Source organism: Eptatretus burgeri, chromosome 19, assembly GCF_056783735.1.
Source record: "Eptatretus burgeri isolate ZD-2024b chromosome 19, Ebu_testis_v1, whole genome shotgun sequence".
Lineage (NCBI taxonomy): Eukaryota > Metazoa > Chordata > Myxini > Myxiniformes > Myxinidae > Eptatretus > Eptatretus burgeri.
The window spans coordinates 359,006-381,618 of record NC_140979.1 but is presented as its reverse complement, the minus strand read 5'-3'; the positions used below and the strand labels follow the sequence as shown (position 1 = coordinate 381,618).

General features: G+C 46.7%; 1 protein-coding gene and 1 pseudogene across 2 annotated transcripts in view; one reads left to right on the top strand and one right to left on the bottom strand.

Moving 5' to 3' along the window:
- LOC147008338 (uncharacterized) overlaps positions 1-22,613 on the bottom strand; it is a 105,100-nt gene that overhangs the window by 49,335 nt on the left and 33,152 nt on the right. The gene's annotated exons all lie outside the window — the stretch shown is intronic.
- Positions 279-21,143, top strand: LOC147008339 (cyclin-dependent kinase 4-like; annotated as a pseudogene). The gene is made up of 12 exons (XR_015053400.1): positions 279-438; positions 3,258-3,406; positions 3,603-3,725; positions 4,849-4,910; positions 5,643-5,677; positions 7,870-8,110; positions 11,874-12,009; positions 13,030-13,197; positions 18,816-18,925; positions 19,324-19,374; positions 19,552-19,687; positions 20,792-21,143. The product of XR_015053400.1 is annotated as a cyclin-dependent kinase 4-like (transcript).

Here is a 22,613-nt window from a genome sequence, read left to right as displayed (position 1 = left end):
CACTTAAAGCCACTCCCACATCCATCCACGGGGGAATCACAGCCACGCCCACTTTAAGCCACTCGCACATACATTCACGGGGGAATCAAAGCCACGCCCACTTAAAGCCATTTCCACATACATCCACGGGGGAATCAAAGCCACGCCCACTTAAAGCCACTCCCACATACATCCACAGGGGAATCAAAGCCACGCCCACTTAAGCCATTCCCACATCCATCCACGGGGGAATCAAAGCCACGCCCACTTGAAGCCACGCCCACTTTTGCTGCTTTTCAATCTGCCAAGTGTCCCTTACTCCCTCGGTTCGCGTCTGTTTCTGTCTCTGTGTGTATCCTCCGTGGGAATCACTATGTGCAGGAGTCGGTGTGTTGAGGACTTGGTTCGATTCCGCCCTGGTGATGCGGATGCCCTTCCAGGGTGTGTTCAAACTTCACGGTGAGGAAGGTGTGTGCGGTGAACAACGGGTCCACAGGAATGTCTCTCTGTGTGTAAGGCACATCCTTGTTTACCTTGACGTACATTCGACGATGGCACACACGGACACGGCAAGTGTCCCGGATTTTAGGGGTTTGTCCCGTTTTGTTTGTGAAAACCCACAGACCCGTTCTCGTGGGGTTTAAACCCGAATTGGATGGAACGTCGGATCAATTTTAAAAACGTCATGTTTCACAACCATTGACACTCACAAACACTGATACACTGATTCGATTTCGGTGAAGATCCGGAGTTGATACAAAACGTGAACTGTTCACCTGGCGGAGGTGTGCGCTCCACCTCGTGCCGTTCTAATTTGTTATAGTTTCATTAACCACCGTTTTGTATCCCCGAGTTGTTTCGTGCGCGTCTCACAAAATGTAATTTTTGTAATTAAAAAGTAAATGTTTTGTAACGTTTCACCGGATCGAGCAGGTAACCGTGTTGAAGGCTCAAACACTGTACAGGTGTGTCATGTGAATTTTTCACTTCCATAATTACACTTTGTGAAGGTCTGTCTGCGTTGAATGTCGTTGTTTTTGTACCGACTCACTGTCTGCAGTTCGGACAGCCGGGCACGAGGCTCTCAGGTGTTCATCCTTCCGCCCAGGTGCGTTGTCTGAGCCGTTGTGGATGACATGCTCTCAAAGCCAAAGGTATGGAAACGTGATAATCGATCACGTGATGTCCATCGTGTTCGTGAACTTCCGGTGTGCTTCAAAATTGGGGCAAACGGAATTAATTAATTAATCTTTCCCGATGTTTCGAAGGAGCACGGAAGAAGGGACGGACGAAGGATTCCGGCGAAACCTTTCAGCGTCCGGTGGAGGCCACCATCAGATTGGGAAGAAATTGGTCCACCTCATTTACCTCCTCCACCTCATCAACCTCCTCCAACTCATCTTCCTCCTCCATCTGTACCTCATCGTCTGTATCTACACCGTCTCATCTACCTCCTCCGCCTCACCGATCTCCTCAATCTCATCTATTTCCTCCACCTCTTCGACATCGTCTCCCTCCTCCATCTCATCTGCCTCCTCTACCTCCTCCACCTCAACAAAAAATATTTCCTGTATCATTTCCAGAAAAACCTTTCACCATCCACTGGAGGCTACCGTCAGAATGGAAAGAAATTCCGCCACCTCGTCTGCATCCTCCACCTCCTCTACCTCCTCCATCTCAACAATATGTACATAGTCTCTATAATTTCCGAAGCATGCCCAGAATCTCTCACTACCATCCACTGCACCAGCTCGGAGGTCCCCACAGAAACTCATTGCACATTCCGCCTCAACTTCATCAGCTCGTGGTAGCTTCAACCGAACAATGGAGCCTCACCTGGGCCCTCTTTCCTCATCTTCTTCAATGGCCAAAACTCCCTCGAAAATGGGGACAACAGCTGCAACTCCATCTTCCCCGTCAACCCCACAAGTTGCAGCACAAGCATTAGAGGTTTCCCATTTGCGGTCATCTCATAGGTTACCACCTGTGCTTGCTCGTTCTCACGTCCCTCGCTGTGAGCCTGCTGTCCGGCTCATGATCCCGAAATCCATCCAGTCCCCAGGTGGTGGCGTGAAACCCTGACCTTGACACCAGCGGCAGGGAAATGTTTAAATGTTTAACCTTTTTCCTTCCCAACTACCACATCAAACAACAACTCCCAAACCAGGCAGAAGAGACTCAACCTCATTCAGTGGTCTCGATGCACCGGGAAACCAACATCGTGGAACTCCGACATTTCACAAGCGAAGACGTCGTACACCTTCGACATCCAGAAACATTTCAGTATACCCCGGCCAACATCGGGCTCCAAACATGACTCTCCTCTGACTTACAGAGGGCGAGCCAGTGCAGAGATCTATGGTGTCAAGAGGAGACTCGAGCAGCACAAGCCGAGTCGATCACACACCATCTTGGATAACAAGTACGGGCCTAGCCAAGCACACGTCAACTCGGATAACACAGTTCATCCATTTCCAAGATTGCTTTCTGACTTGTCTCTTCTCCTCATCTCCTCCAAAAGCCCTCCATCAGGTACTGCCTCCTCTTATCTCGATCCCAACTTCTCCACCGCCATTCCTGATTTTTCTCCTCACTTCACTATCCTTTTATTACAGCGCGTGCGCTGTATACAATTGCACCGAGTTTGAAATGTCCCCGGTGTCTACCACGTCTCCGGTGTCCCCCCCCCCCAAGTGCCTCAAGATAGCCAATGACGGCCGTCCGGTAGATGCAGTGCGTAACCTAGACGGAAATAGCGAGAATTGATGGAAATACCTGAGTATTTCAATGGAAATTTGTGAAACTAATGTGTTATATATGTGAAAACCATTTAATTTATTGCTTGACGGGAACAAAAACAAGAAACGCGCCCCTCTCATGTACGAACGAACGAAAGACGTCATTTCCGCCCACCATCGCATTTCACGTCGAAAGACGTCATTTCCGCCCACCATCGCATTTCGCAACGAATGCTGAAAGCTAAGTTCTTCTAATGCTATCATTCTTTTGCGGCCTCCTGCCACGCTGTATCGAACGATTTCATTCCTTCTGTTATATATAAAGGTGCTTTTCACAATAATAACAAAATTTTTACATTTCAAATATTAAGTACGTTTTTTAATTGTTTTTCAACTGAAAAAGCATAAATTGCATATTTTTAACATTAGTGTACTCATTTGCTTCACCACACGCGCTGTATTGAAGGATTACACTTGTTTCATTACCTTTTCTTCTCCCCCTGAACTCCCTCCCTCATTCTATGAATCCGAATATTTTAGGAATCCATGTTCAACTGCACAGATGTCCTTGTCCCTCGTGATCAACGCACGAACTCTCCGATTCATCTGGTGTGTGATCGTGAGTGTTTGTGGTACTCATGTTCCACATTGGACTTCACCACCTGAGTTCCTACATTCAGGACTAACAGGTAACCAGGCATGTGTTCTCATTCTCATTGTTTCATAGTTTCGTATTGTAATACACCGAGGAGGAGGGTCGGGGGGTGGGGGGTCAAGATGTCCTCGAAGCAAACGTGACACGAGGGTGTTTCTGATCATTCTTTCACTTCCGTGATGGCATTTTGTGAAGGTCTGTCTGCCTTGTATGTCATTTGTCTCCGACAGACTCACCCTCTGCAGTTGGGACAAGCAGTCACCAGGCTGTCAGGTGTTCAACCTTCTGGTCACGTGTCCTGTCTGAGCGTTGTGAAGAGAATAGCCTCAAGGATGTGGAATTATGGAACGCAGGTAAGGAATAAAAATATGGCTCAACGCGGCGCTGCACGTGCTCGCCTCCATGATGGCCGGTCTCACAGCGAAGGCACCGCACGCGCTCGCCTCCATGATGGCCTGTCTCACAGCGAAGGCGCCGCACGCGCTCGCCTCCATGATGGCCTGTCTCACAGCGAAGGCGCACGTGGCTCAGATTTACCTTAGGAATAATCGGAAGAGTAGAAATGAAACGAAAAGAAGAAGGAATGATGTAAACAAACCTAGCTGTGAGATCATCGCAACGCATGCCCGGTTGTCCCACTAGACAAAAGGAAAGGGACTATCTCGACGTATATTAATTTGAATAACTCTCTTGGGACCACTGTCTGTTGTCTGCATGCGGTTCCGAGAACTGCAACAACACTTTAGATCACTTCAGACCATTTAAACCCTTTTAGAATCTCTTAGGTACTTTGGACCACATAGATCCCGTGACCCTTTGACTGCTTAAACCTCTTGGCCCTTTTGATCAATTTAGACCCATTGAGACACCTTAAGACCTTTTCGGATCCTTTATACCCCTTACATGTCTGGTGTTGTATTAATGGTTCGGGTGGTGGGCTTGGGATCCTCGGGTCCTGAGTTCAAATCCCGATCGGTTGTTGAATTAACACCAGGTGGGGTTGACTCTGCCTGTCATCCTTCCAGGGTCGGCAAAATGAGTGCCAGCTTGCTGGTATACTGTGTCGGAGTTGCGACCCGTCCAGGATTGTGTCCAATAGCCAAGGAGAATGCTTAGCGAGAACCAACGACTCTGCACAGAGTATGGTCCCGATGTCACGTACTGGGTCCGGACCCCTTGTCCTCGGTTGAACCGACCATGGACCCGCGATCTTCCGGACCGACCACGTATCCTCCATCGGAGCCTCTCGTGGATCCCGGGGTGTTTGCTCCGAGATCTCGGTTCATGGTGGACCGCACGTCGCGTCAGGTGAAGGACGGTATGCTGTGGTAACCTCGTGAAGAGCAGCGCGAGCGTTTCGGAAACACCGAACGGCGAAATCGCGGTGTCTGATTGGTTCCCGCCAGATCACGTGTCCATGATTTAAAATAAACAAAGTTTGAAAGTTTCGTTTTAACGGATTTGTTTGTGTTTCAGATTGTGTTGTGAAAGTGAAGGTCGAGTCCGAGTTCCTGATGATTCGTTCCCTCGATGCGAAGGTTTGAATGAAACAAAACATTCTTTTTGTTCTTCTTTTATGTTTCCACACATGAGATGAATACCCTCACAAACCAAGACACGTCACTCACTACTGTAGTGTGTGTCTCCAAGGTACCAATGTCCATCTCCTCTTCCTCCTCCTCCTCCTCCTCCTTTTTTAATCAATCCAAATTACTCCTTCCGGTTGAGTTACTTGATGAAGGGCTCCATTAAAATTGACAGACATCATGGTATATTCGCCTGATGGCGAACTCTCCTTTTGTCTGCGTTTTGTACGCACTCAAAATGCTGTCCAGACGTCCGAGGGTGTGTTCAGTTACCAAGCAGCTCGCTAGCGCTTGCCAAGCGATTCGTTCCTTATCAAAGGTTTTGAATGGAGCGCTTGACGTCATGGCTGAACGTGATGACGTCACCGACGTCGAATCGGAAAAAAAACCAGGAGGTAACGGGGAGTCACTGTTTCATTTAAACTACGACGGTGTGCGGTTGGAAATTCAAATCTGTCGCTGTGCATTGTGGGTTAATGTTGGTAATAAAAAATTTACATCCTTCGTGGGAAAAACGTTTTGAAAAATACGGTAATTTTGAGGTTCAAATCTGGCGATGCTGTTGTTGTTGTTGTTGTTTTAAATTATCGAATGTATGAGTGATGTTGAAACCTTCCCGTTAATCCCCTCCAGGTGTGTATTTGGTGTTTTATTAACCTGCGTTTCTGAACCACGTCTGTGCAGGCCTGACCGTTGGACACGAATTTCGTTCAAACGTGGTGAGTTACTTCCTATCCCCCCCCCCCCCTGGAGGGAGGGAGCGTGGTATTATAATCGTCCGGTTTGTCTGTCTGTCTGTCTGTTAGCAACTTTACGGCAAAACGGCTTTAGCAAACACTATCAAATTTAATCCACAGGTGGGCAATGAACCTTGGACGACCCCATTAACTTTTGGGTCCAATTGGATCAAAGGTCAAGGTCAAGGTCACGAAAAGATCAAAATCGTTTTTCGCTCATAACTTCGTCAAAAATGATCTGATTTACTTCAAACTAAGCTTATAGTGAACCTTATTCTATTTGTCACTTATAATCCTACCCATTCCTACAGTGAAAAATGCATATTTGTGAAGATCGGTGGGGTCCGAAGTTTTGGGGGTCATGGTCATCGGTCAAAATTACATATTTTCCATTATGAATCAAAAAAAGTTAGGAATATGCGTGTTTACTATGGAAGACATATATCAAGTCCTTTATTGGCTTTCACTTCACACCATGAACTTTGACCTTACGTGGCCTTGAAAGGTCAAAATCATTTTACGGTCATAACTTCGTCAAAAATGGTTTAATTGACTTCAAACTAAGACTAAAATATTCCTTATTCTATTCCTTATAATCAACATTCAGGTTAAGGATGTATCAAATTTAAATTTGATCCCCAAAATAACTTTATGCCTTAAATGGGTGGGATTTGTTGTGCCTCGCACCAGGGGTTTAAATAAGTCATTAAAAAGTGTAATTAACCAGAAGAAGAGTGAGTGGTTTGGGCGGAGGAAAACCCTCACCTGAACCAGACGTAGTGTGGTTCTTGTTCGAGGGCCCTCTCTATTAGTCTGGAGATCGATGTTTCTAACCCAGGCCTCGTGATCCTCCCACATTAAACTAGAACGACACTCAATACAGTGTATCCCACCTCCAGGCTGAACAGGCCGAGTCATCCTTCCACATTAAACTAGAACGACACTCAATACAGTGCATACCTCCTCCAGGCTGAACAGGCCTAGTCATCCTCCCACATTAAACTAGAACGACACTCAATACAGTGCATCCCTCCTCCAGGCTGAACAGGCCTAGTCATCCCACCACATTAAACTAGAACGACTCTCGGTAGAGTGCATACCTCCTCCAGGCTGAACAGGCCTAGTCATCCTCCCACATTAAACTAGAACGACTCTCGGTAGAGTGCATACCTCCTCCAGGCTGAACAGGCCTAGTCATCCTCCCACATTAAACTAGAACGACTCTCGGTAGAGTGCATACCTCCTCCAGGCTGATCAGGCCTAGTCATCCTACCACATTAAACTAGAACGACTCTCGGTAGAGTGCATACCTCCTCCAGGCTGGACAGGCCTAGTCATCCTACCACATTAAACTAGAACGACTCTCGGTAGAGTGCATACCTCCTCCAGGCTGGACAGGCCTAGTCATCCTACCACATTAAACTAGAACGACTCTCGGTAGAGTGCATACCTCCTCCAGGCTGAACAGGCCTCATCATCCTCCCACATTAAACTAGAACGACTCTCGGTAGAGTGCATACCTCCTCCAGGCTGGACAGGCCTAGTCATCCTACCACATTAAACTAGAACGACTCTCGGTAGAGTGCATACCTCCTCCAGGATGAACTTTTTTTCCTTCCTTTCCTTTTTTATTCCTTTTCCTTTCAAATTCCCAGGTTTTCCTTCCTGAAAGTCCCTGTCGTTTGTAGTACCATCTTCTTTACACCGTAAAGTTTTGTCCTTCTCTCTCCCGTCCCTCTTGTCTCCCGCTCCCTTTATTATATGTTCTGTGTTAACTCTTATATGAGCCTCGACAATGCAGACAACAATAAATAATAATAAATTTATACATATCTTCAGGGTATTTTGAACCAACAATATTTTGTCATCTTGACCATCTTTTTCATGGTTATGTCCACCAAACTATTTGGTCGGGTTGTCCATCTTTTATGGTTTTTCTGGATTAAAAATCAATTTGTTTGGGTCTAAATGGGACCAAACGTTTTGGGGTCAAACCTGACTGTCATTTTCAAGGTTAAATCTTTGATCTTTTGCAGCTGTAACCTCGGCCACCCAGGAGCCTTTGTTAATAATCACCAAGACCTTCAGGACTGATCCAAAGTGTTTAATGAGCCAAACACGTCTTGGTACTTTGCCTGAACTTTGTGTCATGTCTCCCACCTGAAATGTTGCAGGTGCGAATAAGGGATTGATGGAGATGTCAGAGGGTAAACAGAAACGCTACAAGCGTGTTGCCGCGATCGGACACGGTGCACAGGGCACGGTCTTCAAGTCCCAGGACCTTGTGAATGGACAGTTTGTGGCGATCAAGAAGATGCGTCTGCCCACCAACGGGGAAGGGGTTCCAGCCTGCACCCTCCGAGAAGTTTCTCTGCTGCGCCATCTCGAGTCGTTTGAACATCCCAACATTGTGCGGTAAGCGATGTGCGGTGCACCTGCACGTCACCTGTATACTTCACATGATCGAAACTAATGGAATAACGAGGAGGTAAAGGTTATAAAGCTAATGTGCAGTGGAGTAACAGATGGACAGATCAAGCAAGAGAATGAAAGAACAGGAAAAGAGAAGAAAGATGAGCGAATGAAACGCACGAACCTGCAATTAAGAGGGTTGAGTTGGGTTAGGTAAGGCTAATGGGGTTAATGAAGACCATGTGCAGGGATTTGTGCTGGCATGAGATGGTGGTGCTCCACATGCTTGAAGCCCTGGAGGAAGGGTGGGGTTGAACAGCCTCTGGAAGTAGGTTCCACAAACTGGAGAAGCGAGGAGGAAAGGAGACGAGGTGTGCGGTGCGGAAGAAAATTCACTCACAGGTTCTTTGAACAATTAATTTTAAGAGTTGAATCACTCAAAACATGTATATATATATATATTGTTGCGGTTTTCGCGCCCGCCGGCGTGCGAACGGCCACGTAACTCGAATCGCGGCACGTCGCCCACCGGACGGACAATCCAGTCGTGACCCTCTCGGACTAACGCCGGGAACCAGTCACGGGTGGACCTTTCGGTCTCACCGCGATCGAGCCAATCAGCCCCCGCGTGGGATAGGGTTGCTCGCCAAATTCGACCTACCTAAGTACCCACGCGGAGGGTAGACCGGGCGATCGCACCTCGCCGCAGGTCGACTTCGGACACGGGCCACTTAAGCGACCCGTTCCGTACTATCAGAATAACCGAGCGGTGTTATCGTCGACCTCGACGGTTCGATTAATTATCGGGCGTACTCAGCCCACTACCAACCCTTTACGTGAAGCAAGATGAGGGTTCAATGGGGGAAAAGACGAAGCGAAGCGGGAGAACAGTTCAACAATAAAGCACATTTATTCGCGGCACACGGGAAGCACACAAATACAATTCCACCAAATGCACACAAAAAAAAGAAAACACAATTCCATTTACACAAAAAGCAAATATAAAAGCGAAGACACAGTGCAGAGCTAATACCGACTACCGAGCACACGGCAACACTTATACAATTCTACTTCACAGACGGCGCCGACAACACATACCCAAAACCAAGGAAAAGAAATACCCTCAAGGATGAGGCGGGCCTGAGGCCGAGACCGGGTCGGGCCTACCCGTCTGGTGATGAGACGCGGAGCGGCGATGGCCCCGCAACCCGCGGGCCTCGCGGACGGTGTCTGGTAGGGGGTGGGAAAAGGGGCCCCCTTGGTCGCACTATCTCAGCGCGGGGGGAAACAGGAGGGGGTTGCTGATGCTCGGGGTATAGAGGATCTTTATTATCCCTGGTGTGCGTCTCCACCTCGGCCAGGTCGCGCTGCCGGCCTCCCTCGGGCGTGCAGCTCCCGGCACCGACGCGAGCACCCCCTCGTCTGCCTTCGCCGTTGCCGCCTCTCCGCCTCTGGACTCTCCACCCTGGACTCCTCTTTGGGCTCTCCTCGTTGGACTCTCCGATCGACTCTCCCCTTCGCGACTCTCTTCAGCTTCTCCAGCCACTGCAGGCTTCGGGCTCCAGACTTCCACACTCGTCCCCTCCGTTCCGACTCCTTCTCGTTCTCGTTCTCCTCTCGTTCTCGTTCTCCTTCTGACTGACGAACACCGTCCTTTTTATCCCCCCGTAGCTTCGCCTTTGACCCCCTCCCTTTGACCTTTCACCTCGCTCCCCATTGGCCCGAGAAAAAGTGGGCGTGAAGGCTTTTTGATCCACAAATTTGCATATCTCGATCGTTCTGGAGGCGGGGCCAAATCGCCCCTCGCTCACCGATTGGACGGCAAAAAGTGGGCGTGTGTCGTTTTTGATCCGTTTTTGAAGCACAAAATCCGTGATTTTGTACACGCTGTTCGACGTGCGCCCTGCATGAGTCCAACACCGGTACCCACAGCGGGGCAAGAACGGTGGCGATGCTACGGTTGCGAGGTGTGACGGGAAGGTCGTGGCGGTTGTGGTGAAGCGGCGTTGTGGTTGGTGGTTGATGTTGTGGTTGTGATGGTAATCATGGCGGTTGGTCCAAAATAAAGATAGTAAAAGAAAAACGGCTATCCTGAAGAGTCGCAGCACGTATAAATGACATGTATTCCCACTAGACAACGGGTTTGGGCCTAACTACACATGCACTTACCGAGATACCTCACCTAAGGGACCTGAATGGTGGTTTGCGAATCTGGTAACCACAACAATATATATATATATATATATATATATATATATATATATATATATATATTTATATATATATATATATATATATATATATCTTTTTATATATATATATATGTATATATATATATATATATATATATATATATATATATATATATATATATATATATATATATATATATATATATATATATATATATATATATATCATACACATCAGACACACCTGACTGTTATGGTGAGCATCGCCGCGGATTAAGTCTCACACGGTAAAACCACATAACACGCACAGAACAACCATCCATCTGATTCCTCCACAACACAACTGTAAGGACCACTCTGGGAAGAGTTCAAAACAGCAAAGCACTTACCTTGTGTAGGCCTTCTTGGGTTGCTTTATGCAGCTTCTTCAGCCAGAGGAGTGTGGGAGGTGACAATTGTTCATGTAATCCCAGCCACCTGGGTTTAGTTGATCAGTTGAGATCTGATTGGCTATTCCCTCCATTCACAGGTGAGAGATGTGGGTGGGTATTGATACATCTATATATTTGTAGATGGAGTGAGGCACTCGATCATTGGTGGAGTCCTCTCTGACTAAGTGCTCAAGAGTGTCTCTTTAATACACTCAAGCAAATAATGAAGCAATGAGACGATTTGAGCAATACAAGATAAAAACTCTCTGTCATGATGAACTCAACAAATTCGAAAGCACAAACAACTTTCTCGACATTCAATGATGAACTCCAAAGCCAGCTGCAGCAAACAGGCGCATATATATGTATTTATATAAATAAATATATATATATATATATCTATTTTAAAATAAAGTTATAAAAGCTCTTTAATCATGCAACTAAATCGTTAAGGTCAATTCGATGAATATTTAACATTTAACAAGTTCTGCTTTTGCAAAAAGGCGAAGTTCCACCAAGGCAACCGAAGATAACATCTTCTGTCCAAGAGCCGTGCATTTTGCAAGAGGACCCAGGCTTTGCCATTTGTCATGATAGAAACTTTCGACACGTTTTCACAGGCTTGGTCAAATGCTGCATTTGGACTTTTGATTTTTCATGTTTTTAATTTGAAAACTACTTCCACAGCGGTAAGCCTGGATTTGGGGAATTTAACCTGGAGGAGGTTACTATGAAAGAACGTTACTGACAACATCCAGGAGTCGCTGGAAAGGTCGAGGCCACGGTTTGACTCAGGAGGGATTCTACCAGGGTTTATGTGAATGATTTTGAATGAAAGAATGGTGAAGATATGTGTGACGACGACCTGAGGACCTTGATAATAATAAGGACAGCACCGAGTGGAGCATATTTTGGGAAATGGAAACATTTGCTTTCAACAATCGAGGTCCGTGGAGGTGCAGCACTTGTCATGTCATAGACGGACAAATTTATCAAGACAAATCACACCTGCGGAGGTGAGTGACGTGCACGTGAGGCTTCTTGTACCAATGACAATGTAGACATTCAGAGAAACTCTATAATAGATTAAGCAATCGAGTCGAATAACCGATTGTTTTTTTGTGTCTGTGTATCTTTGTGCAGATTGCTCGACGTTTTTTTCAATGAGGTTACAGAAAAAATGGTGTGCCTGTCATTGGTGATGGAATTCATCGATCAAGACCTCTCCAAGTTACTGCAAGTTGCCTCACCGCCTGGCCTGTCGGAGACTCGAATCCGGGTACCCTCCTCCACACGTCCACAAAAACGAAGGGGAATTCCGTGCACATCGTGACAAGCATTTGTACTGACTCCGTTATATTTCAGCAATCATTGGGGGATGAGTGTGGGTAAAGGTTTGGTTTAACAATGGCTGATGTCATGATGGTTTTGTGGATGATCAGCTTTTCGTACTGGAGGGAAGAGCTCGATTGGGCAGACATGGAGGCGAGCGGAAAGCTGACTTAGGTTTGATCATAAACCTGGAGATTGCCACGTAGATGGTGACAGGTCAGGTGGAAGGGGGGAAATACTGAGAGGCTGCTCACCTGTCTGTTTCTCAAGACGCTTCAATGTATTGTGACGGATTTGGAAGCCTCCTGCACACAGACAGACAGCAGTCCCCGCAGTTCAGTTATTTCGATAAGTATGTGTTTATAGTCAGGGTCCCGTCCTTCTGTCTGATGGGTTACTTTCATGTTTGCACTGCGGGTTTCTTGAAAGTCAGGTTTTTTTTACATTAAATCTCCCCTTCGCTCCATCTAACGACCGAAGTCGTTAGAGCGATCCGGTTCGACAGAGTCCGTCGAGGGAGTGACTTCCCCTTGTAATTTTACGACATGGGTACTTCGGTATATTGAAATTTGGCTATTAACCCTACCCCACGCCATCAGAGAATTGGCGAGCACGGTCCTTAAGTGACCCGTGACCTTCGGAGTTGTCCGAGAGTCACGACCTAAATTCCGGGTGTTCGGTGGGAGACGGCTCTACTGCTCCACTTGGCGGCCGTTCCTCGCCACCGACCCCCGGCCCACAACAATATATCGTTGAAAGACACCATTGACCATCATGGCCTGAGGTCACACTGCCGCCTCCAGCACAGATGAGGCGTAAGAACACCCACAAAGGGGAACCTGGACCTCACTTGAGGTCTAAATGGATGAACAGCTTGTACAGCTCTGTGCTCGTTTGTGAACCACATTGAGTTGTCGTTCATTGTTGATGTAAATCAGGTGTTCACCCATTTCCGGTATAACCACAGGACATCATGCACCAGTTGCTGAACGGCGTAGATTTTCTGCACGTCCACCGGGTGGTACATCGCGACCTCAAACCACAGAACATCTTGGTGACCACTAGTGGGCAGCTCAAAATTGCTGACTTTGGCCTGGCTCGAATCTACAGCTTCGAGACGATGCTCACGTCTTTGGTACGTACCTCGGCGAGTCTCAAGATTTCCGTCCGTCTTGTGGCTGAATGTTTGGGCTTGTCTTTGACCCCGTGTGTAAGCACGAAGCGGGGTTAAGCGATTGGTTCTTGTCTGTCTCCAGTGGTCAGTCCGTGATCGAGGAACAAATGTTCGATTTTGAACACGAATCGGAAAACGAACCTGCAGTTGAGCAGTACTTTGGCTCTCAATTTGTCCCGATCGCGCATGAGCAGAGAGGAGCGAGATAATTTTATTACTCTGTCTGCCTGCCTGGCAGTGAAACAAACTTGTAAATCATTCCAAACAGGAAACTTACTGTTTTTAAGGACGTCAGAAAGGAAACAACAGCCACGAAGAACTAGGGTGGTATTTTAAATAAGGCGTGTAAAAGATGGTGCGTCAACGGCGATAAACTTCTGAAAAAAAGGTGTGTTTTTTTTTTCTGCAACCTTTAAAACCTTTATTTTATTTGAATTGAATTATACTAGTACGTGCCCGTACGTGTAAAAAAAAAAACTTTCAAACCGCGAGCCAGAAACAACTATACAGGCCATTCCTTCGCTCTCGCGTGCCCGTACGTGCAAACCAAAATAAAAATAAAAAATATTTCAAACAACTATACAGGCCATTCCTTCGCTCTCGTAAACGACGAATGGATTGGGGCATTGTGTTTATCCATAAATGTGGATAAGAAATCGAGAAATTATTAGAATACAGTAAGTCATCACTATCCGGAAGTGGTGCGTGCCCGTACGGAACGTTCACATGCATTCCACGAATTATCGCTTGCGTTGAAGTCACAACTGCTGTGATACTTCCACACAGAGTTAATTAAAATCCAAATTAAAATCAAGTTTACCTCCCTGTCTTTGCTTGCCATGACATTCGCTGCCATTGACCATTGCCACTCCTACGCCACGGGAACTAAGGCACCCTTTCCCCCATCGTAACCGGCACGGCCCGTGACGTCATCGTCGGCCTGCCGCGCACTGGCCTACGCAGCAACGTGTCTTGTCATTGGTTTGTAAATAAATGGCCATAACTTGGGAAACACTTGTCCGATTAATATCAAACCTTGAAAAGGCACATCCTCAGGTCCCCAGCAATATACCTGGCAAGTTTCAATTAGATCGGACCAGTGGTTTTCGAGAAATAGCGGTCACAGACACACACAGACACACACAGACACACACACACACACAGACACACACACACACACACAGACACACACACACACACACACACACACACACACACACACACACATTGCTGGAATTATAGATCGATACTTTGAACAACGAAGAACAAAAATCAGCTTCTTGGCTCTTTCAAAAACCTCCAGTTTCGCAGCACTTGGACAAATTATGACGTCATCTTACGCCAACTTGACCAATCAAATTTGCCACTTTCAGCATCGGGGAATATTGAGATTCAGACAAACTGACGGCTCATGGAAAATATCGATTGTGCTCGGAAACGCAAATCAAGAATTGAAAAGCCTTCCCGCGTGATGTCCTTCAACACTGTGTGGGTTCAGGTGTTCTATGAACTCTCCAGTTTAATCAAGGGTTCCATCGAGTTGTACAACACACCGTTGCGTCATGGTGGAGGGTTCACTCATCGACAAGTGTGGTAGGTTGTCAGACTGGACTGAGAATCACATTAATAAGGAGCAAAGAGTGAGACGTATGCTCCGTGTAGAAAGGTAAAATATCCAGGAGGCACTGGGTTCAAAGGGCACGACCTATAACTTCCCGCCAAATTTGATTTGGGATTGATTAATAGGATTCTGCGAAACTAGGAGAAGAGTTTGAATGGCAAAGGGAGACGAGGGAACAAGAGGCTTTGGCGGGATGAATCCGGAAGTGTCACGTGGCATTAAATGTACGGAGGAGTCAGACAAGGTTAAGGGAATTAGACAAGAGGATGGGGTGGAGGGATTATTTTATTTCGGTCTTGCTCATTGCACTCCTGTTCATGGGAGATAGTATTTATAAGACTTGACGGTGGGCGTCAGGTGCACGCAACAAGCGATGGAACGAGGAAACAGTAGCATGCAAGAAGAGGGTTAATGGGGTACATAGAGACATAAAGTTAATGGGGGTAGTAAAGATTGTCGGTCGAGATGGGGTTAGGGTTGAGATGGTCTTGCACCACCTGATTGAAGCCCTGGAGGGGGGAGTGCGATTGAAGGCAGTTCCTAAAACTGGAGGAAAGAGGACATGAGAGGAGGTGTGGGGTCAGCCAGGTTGATGTAAATTTAACTAGGATGTGGTTACTGGAGGAGCTGGGGAGGGTCTGAGGATTGAGGGAGCCAGACCGGAGGAGAGGAGGTAATAAACAGAGACCACCGACCTGCTTGCAATGTGACAGAAACACACCTTGAGCTTCGGCCTCATCATGAAAGATTCCAACAGAATTTTCAGAGATTTTGATTCCACAAAATGTAGCAGAGACAGATGTGGTGCTGGAGCCCCATCCTAGAGTTGAGAGCAGTCCTCCATTGAGCTGTTGACAAAACCTCCTCTGTGTTTATGAATTTGTGATCCGTTAACGAGACTAATTAAAAATCAGCTTCTTCGTTATCATGGAGTACTGTGGTACTCCATATGTCTGGATGGGATGGAAAAAAAATTACTGCCTCATCAAATTTGCATAAAATTATATTCATTAAAAAAATTGAATTCATAATTCATATTCATAAAATTTAAAATGGGGAGTTTGCAAACAGGCTGAGTGGGGATTTGGGGAGTCTGGGTGCTTTGGGGAACCCTGAAGAGTTGTGGAGTGCCTTCAACACCACCGTCCTTGATGTTGTGGATGTCTTGGAACTCACCGGAGGGTGAAGAAAAATTTTGTCTGTGAAGGGACACTGGACACCATTGACCAGAGTCGCAGGGCCAGGCTGAATGGTAGAGCTGAGCTGTTCAGGGAGTTGAGGTGTAAAACTGTACGTGCACAAAGGGTGGACAAGGAGGTCTATGTGCGAGGAATCTGTGAGAGGGTAGAGCATCACCTGTGATCAAGGGATTCTCGTCCTGCTTACAGGGGAATTCACGCATTGCGTTAACCCAAGCCCATCCCTCGGTGTACTGCAGTTAGAGCGGAGGGTGGTAGGCTCTTAACAGAGGAGTCCGAAGTGAAGACCCGCTGGGCCGGTTACTTTGAGTGGCTGTACCAGGCTGATATACCAGCTGTTGAGTTGGATGTCAGGGGTGTTGCTATCCCCATTGTTGACCTTCCAGGTCAGGTATGCAGTCATGCGCCGGAGCAGCGCATCGCGCTCCAATTAACTGTGGTCCACCTTCGTTTGTGGAAACACAGGCTGCGGTGAACCGGTTGAAACGGAGTAAAGCTCCAGGGATCTGTGGTATCCATGCTGAACTTCTCAAGGCTGGTGAAAATGCTGCACTCGTGTCGTTGCATGCAGTTTTGTGCTCTGCCTGGAACACAGGTATGTATCATCTCAACTGACTGGAAGAGGGGCCTTGTTGTCCCTCTCTGTTAAGGGAAGGGTGATTGCCAGGATTGCAACAACTACCAAGGAAGGGGTGATGCTGCTCTCAGTGCCGAGGAAGGTCTTTGCTCGGATAATTCTTGACCGGGTTCGTCACCATGTGCTTGAGCAACAGAGCCCAGAGCAGTCAGGCTTTACACCAAAGAGGTCAACGATTGACCGTATCTTTGCTCTTCGTGTCCTCACCGAACGCAGACGAGAGTTTCGGCAGGGGCTGCTTACAGCCTATGTTGATCTCTGTAAAGCGTTCGATTCAGTGAATCGGGATGTCCTCTGGAGGATTCTTGGTCTTCGTGGGGTGCCACCAAAACTGATCGATCTGATGTCTGAACTCTACTCTGGTACTGAGAGTGCTGTGAAGTGTGGTGGTACCATCTCTGACTTATTTCCAGTTGTTACTGGAGTTCGTCATGGATGTGTACTTGCCCCCACACTTTTCAGCACTTGTATGGACTGGATTTTAGGGAGGATGTCGGAGAGATCAAGCTGCGGTGCATCGTTTGGGAATGTCAAGATCTCGGACCTTGATTTCGCAGATGATGCAGTCATCTTTGCGGAGACTTTAGATATCCTTTTGGGGGCCCTCGAGGTGCTGAATGAGGAGTCGGAGCCGCTGGGATTACGGGTTTCTTGGGTCAAAACTAAGATCCAGGCTTTCGGTGACATCTTGGATGCTGCTGCCCTGTCTGTGCCTTTTTGTGGTGAGGATGTTGAGGTCACAGGGCGATTCACTTACCTTGGCAGTGATATTCATGTCTCTGCTGGCTGTGAGTCAGAGGTCAATAGACGTCTGGGTCGGGCCTGGGGAGTCATGGATTCACTGGATCATGGGGTGTGGCGCTGCCGGTACCTGTGCGGGAGGACGAAAGTCTGAGTCTTCAGGTCCTTGGTGCTTCCAGTCTTGCTCTACGGATGCGAGACTTGGACTCTGACCAAGGATCTGAGACGGAGACTTAATTCCTTTGGTACCAGGTCTCTTCGGAGAATCCTTGGCTATCGCTGGTCGGATTTTGTGTCCAACGAGCGGTTGCCGAAAGAGACTCAAATGAGATTTGTTACCTGCATAGTCCGTGAGCATCAGCTACGGCTGTATGGTCATGTGGCTCGTTTTCCTGACGCTGATCCTGCTCACCAGATTCTCTCAGTGAGGGAGTCTCATGAGTGGAGGAGGCCAGTGGGCCGACCACGTGCCTCGTGGTTGCAGCAGGTTGACCGGCATCTCAGGGAGATGGGGATGGGCTTGGCATCTGCCTGGGGGATGGCCAGACGGAGGCTGCTGGAGTACCGAGGGAAAGTGGACGCAGCGACGTGCTGCTCCGGCGCATGCTCCCATACCTGACCTGACCGACCTGTGAATTATAGTCAGGATTGCCACCTTCGACAAGCTTGTCAAAAGATGTCATTCGTGATCACTCTGTAGAAGGATTCTGGTGTTGTATTGTGGTGTCATTCCTACCTTGTCATTCGTTGCCTGTCATTCCTTCCTCCCTTGTTTGGTTAATTTTTGGGGGATTCCATCCCAACATGTTTTTCCACTTTTAAAAAACGTTTTTTTCTGACCTCTTACCATGGTGTTGGTTCTACTTTGTGAAACCTCAGGCTGTGAGTTTCTCCGTCCTGTGCCAAAACAGACGAACTCTCCCTCTCTCTCTGTCTCTCTCTCTCTCTGTCTCTCTCTCTCTCTCTCTCTCTCTCTCTCTCTCTCTCTCTCTCTCTCTCTCTCTCTCTCTCTCTCTCTCTCTCTCTCTCTCTCTCTCTCTCTCTCTCTCTCTCTCTCTCTCTCTCTCTCTCTCTCTCTCTCTCTCTCTCTCTCTCTCTCTCTCTCTCTCTCTCTCTCTCTCTCTCTCTCTCTCTCTCTCTCTCTCTCTCTCTCTCTCTCTCTCTCTCTCTCTCTCTCTCTCTCTCTCTCTCTCTCTCTCTCTCTCTCTCTCTCTCTCTCTCTCTCTCTCTCTCTCTCTCTCTCTCTCTCTCTCTCTCTCTCTCTCTCTCTCTCTCTCTCTCTCTCTCTCTCTCTCTCTCTTTCTCTCTCTCTCTCTCTCTCTCTCTCTCTCTCCCTCTCTCTCTCCCTCTCTCTCTCCCTCTCTCTCTCTCTCTCACACAGGTTGTGACCTTATGGTACCGTGCCCCTGAAGTGCTGCTCGTTTCCAGCTACGCGACACCTGTCGATCTCTGGAGCATCGGGTGCATCTTTGCAGAGCTTTACCGTCGCAGGTCACTTGATTTATCCTCTTCATTTGTACCTTTCTATTACAAACTTCACTCCTGTTACTTTTGGGCTTTGTTTCTCTCACTGTTCCGAACCTCTCTCCCCCCCAAACTAGTGTAACTTTTTACCTTTTACTCCTCATACTTGCTTTACCTTCAAAACTGCCACCTCGTCTTCCCTTCTCCTCCTCATACTTCCTTTCATTTCCAAACTGCCTCTTCTCTTCTCTCCAACCTTGTTTGGTTGTTTTTTTTTTTTTTTTGAGATTTCATCCCTTTTGTGTTTTAACATTTTTCTTTTCAAATGTCGTTTTTTTTTCTCTCGTTATTATCGACTTGTTAACCCCGAGGAATCATTTCCACAACAATATTTGAGTCGTCCATGCCCTTTGCTCCCTTTGCAGGCCTCTCTTCGTTGGATGCTCTGGTATGCATCATCTGACCAAGATATTTGAGTAAGTTATTCGTGTAAACTCACCTGTTTCAGGTACAAAAGAGGATTTTGAATACCACGTTTGATTGTATCTTGTCTGCAGAGTGCAAAGCAAGTTCAGGAATACACCTGGCGTGCAGGTAAAGCCAGCGATGAAATTAAACTGCAATTGCTTTCCCACCATCTTGCTACCGTGCAGCGTGCTGGGGTTACCGGATGAGGATAGCTGGTCCAGCGACTTCGTTTTGCCTCGCTCGTCCTTTGCTGAACGAGAGAAACCACCCACCGGGGTCCAGGTGCCCGGGATCGAACCGATCGCCAAGGATCTGCTCTTGGTGAGTGTTCCCTTGTCTTGACGCACTCGTGATGGTAAACTAGTCCCGACCGTTTCACGGCCACCAGTGGTTCATCGTTGCTGTTGGAAAAGTATGATTGGTGTTTGGGGCAACTCGAGAAGCTCGAGAGTCCCTCCGAACCTGCTCGAGCAGTACAACCAAGAAAGCCAAGCGGTCGGGAAGGAAGATCTGAAGGTCTTTCTCACTGGTGACTCTGCTGGACCTCAAAATCAATGCTTTCGAATCGATGTGTTCAGTCTGGATGTCGTTTGATTTCCTTGAGAGTTTAGGATTTGTACCAAACATTCCCTTTGGATGAAGGATGCCCAGTGATGGAGTTTGTTTGATGTGGTGCCGACATTTTTCTTCCTCCAGGGTTGGAGTTGTCCGAAGTGACACCATGGGTGACGGAATGACCTGATGATGTAATCATGACACTACCTGTTACATGCTGAAGATAACGCCGGGCAAGTAGTGACTGCACCGTATTAATATGAGCATACCAGTCTTTAACGGACCCAATTGTTCCCACATTGTTGTGGGGTCAGCAGGTCAAACGTTTTTGTCCCAAGTCTTTAATAAGTCGGATGGCGAGGCCTGACGTTCGACTGAAGGTGACTTTGGCAGGAATTTGTAATTTGTTGATTGTGTCGAAGATAACTCGCCGACTCACCAAAGACATTAATGGCCACGAACTACCAGTCTGGGTCTATGGGTCCTCCTGCTTAATGTCCATCTGAGGAACGGCACACACGACGATGCCTCGTTCAACCTGTGAAACACCAGGATGATAGTTTATAGCCTATGTCTGGATTCGAACCCAAGCTGGACAGCTCAGAGGAGAGATTGCACATCTGTGGTCTATCCTGCCAGCCCTGGGCCATGTACTGATTACAAAACAATTCAATTTGGTGCTTTTGGCTCTGATTAGGCCTTTCTTTTAAACCCCAACCTCCCCCACCATATATATATATATATATATATATATATATATATATATATATATATATATATATATATATATATATATATATATATATATCTGTCTCTATCGATTATGTCGGATGATGATGTTATATAATTATGGTCACCCTTATTTTTCAGAAATTTCTGACCTTCGACCCCAAAATCCGTGTCACTGCAAGAAACGCAATGCAGCATGAGTTCTTCTCCAAGACCGATGAGTCCATTCAAGATCTTGCATCCGGCAAGACCACAAGCGAAGACCCTTGAAGTCTTCGATGAGAGGGGTCGAGTGTCCGTGCACTCGGGATTTCCTGCCTTTATATTCAGTTTTATCAACATTTTAAATGCTGATTGATTTTAAACTGATTGCCCTCTTCGATGCTCTAAAACTATTTGTAATTCTTCATGACCTTTCCTTTACTGATTTCTTCTTTCGTGTTTCATGTGAACCTTGTGGGTTTTTTTTTTAAATAAAGGATGCTATACCTTTGTCCTTAGTTTCTGGTTTATCCCTCCTTCCCCCTCTTACTCCTCCATCCCTCAAGTCAGATGTAGTTGGCAGCATGGTCGGAATGGAGTGTGAACAGGTACTTATTGTTGGACTGAATGATTTCCACGTTTTCTGAATGTCCGGTCTTTTTTACTTTTGGTATACAAAGTCAAGGCTCGTGGAAGAGCGAGAATACAGAATGGATCAGGATATAACATGACAAAAGGCACAGCAGAAAGAGAAGGGGATGCCAACAGTGGGGCAAAGGGGTGGGAGATAAATAAATGGAGATATCTAAATATATGGAGATGGGCAAAAAAGGGATGAGGGGGTGAGGGAGGATGCCCGGGGGGGGGCAAGAAGGATACAGGAGCAAGTTCTCAGGAAGGAAAAACTGGATATTTAAGGTGAGGGTAGTTTGTCAGGAATGGGAGCATGTACCGGAGCAGCACATCTCAAGAGGCCTGCGTATGGCCACCCCCCAGGCAAATGCCTGGCCCATCCCCATACCGTCTCCCCTCATTCCGATGGGAGGCAAATCCAACCCTCGCATTTAAAGATGTTAAAAAACCTGACTGTAAAAGAAACCCGCAGCACACACATGAAATTAACCCATTACACATAGGCGAGAGATTCTATCCACATATACTTAACGAAATAACTAAACTTTGGGTCAACTGCTATGTGTGAATGCAAATGGTTTCCAGATTCGTAACATTACAGGCTGGGTAAAATGATTGTTTTTCCCGCATAATATCTTTTATTTTAAGAAACAGCTCCATGAAATTTTAACACATGATAGAGGACCTCCTTCTGAATCTAGAAAGTGTTCACTCATTCTTGTAGCAACTATATTGGTCAAGATATGAGGGAAAATGTGTCCATTTTAAGGGTCTGGATACCATCATTTTTGCACATCCATGCCAGAAGCCCATTTTGAAACTTCATCACTTCAAGGCTTGTGCTTTGCACACGATGTACTACATGTATGTTAGAACTGGCATGCAAAATTTCAGCTTTCTATACCATTCCTAACCCAATTTAACAGACTCCTGTAAGTGGAAAAATCACTCGTGTGACAGGTCATGTAAAATGATTGTTTTTCCCGCATAATTTCTTTATTTTAAGTGGCAGCTCCATGAAATTTTAACACATGATAGAGGATCTCCTTCTGAATCGAGAAAGTGTTCACTCATTCTTGCAGCTACTACATTGGTCAAGATATGAGGGGAAATGTGTCCATTTTAGGGGTCTGAATACAATCATTTTTGCACATCCATGCCAGGAGCTCATTTCAAAACTAAAAGACCAATCGTTTCGGCCTTCACACATTTTGAACTTCCCCTCCATTAGGACTTGCATGCAAAATTTCAGCTTCCCACAACCTTCCTCAGGTCTTCTAACAGGCTCCTGTAAATGGTCAAAATCAGCTGTTGTGTATGGTGTAGATTATCAACAGTTTTCCAGTCA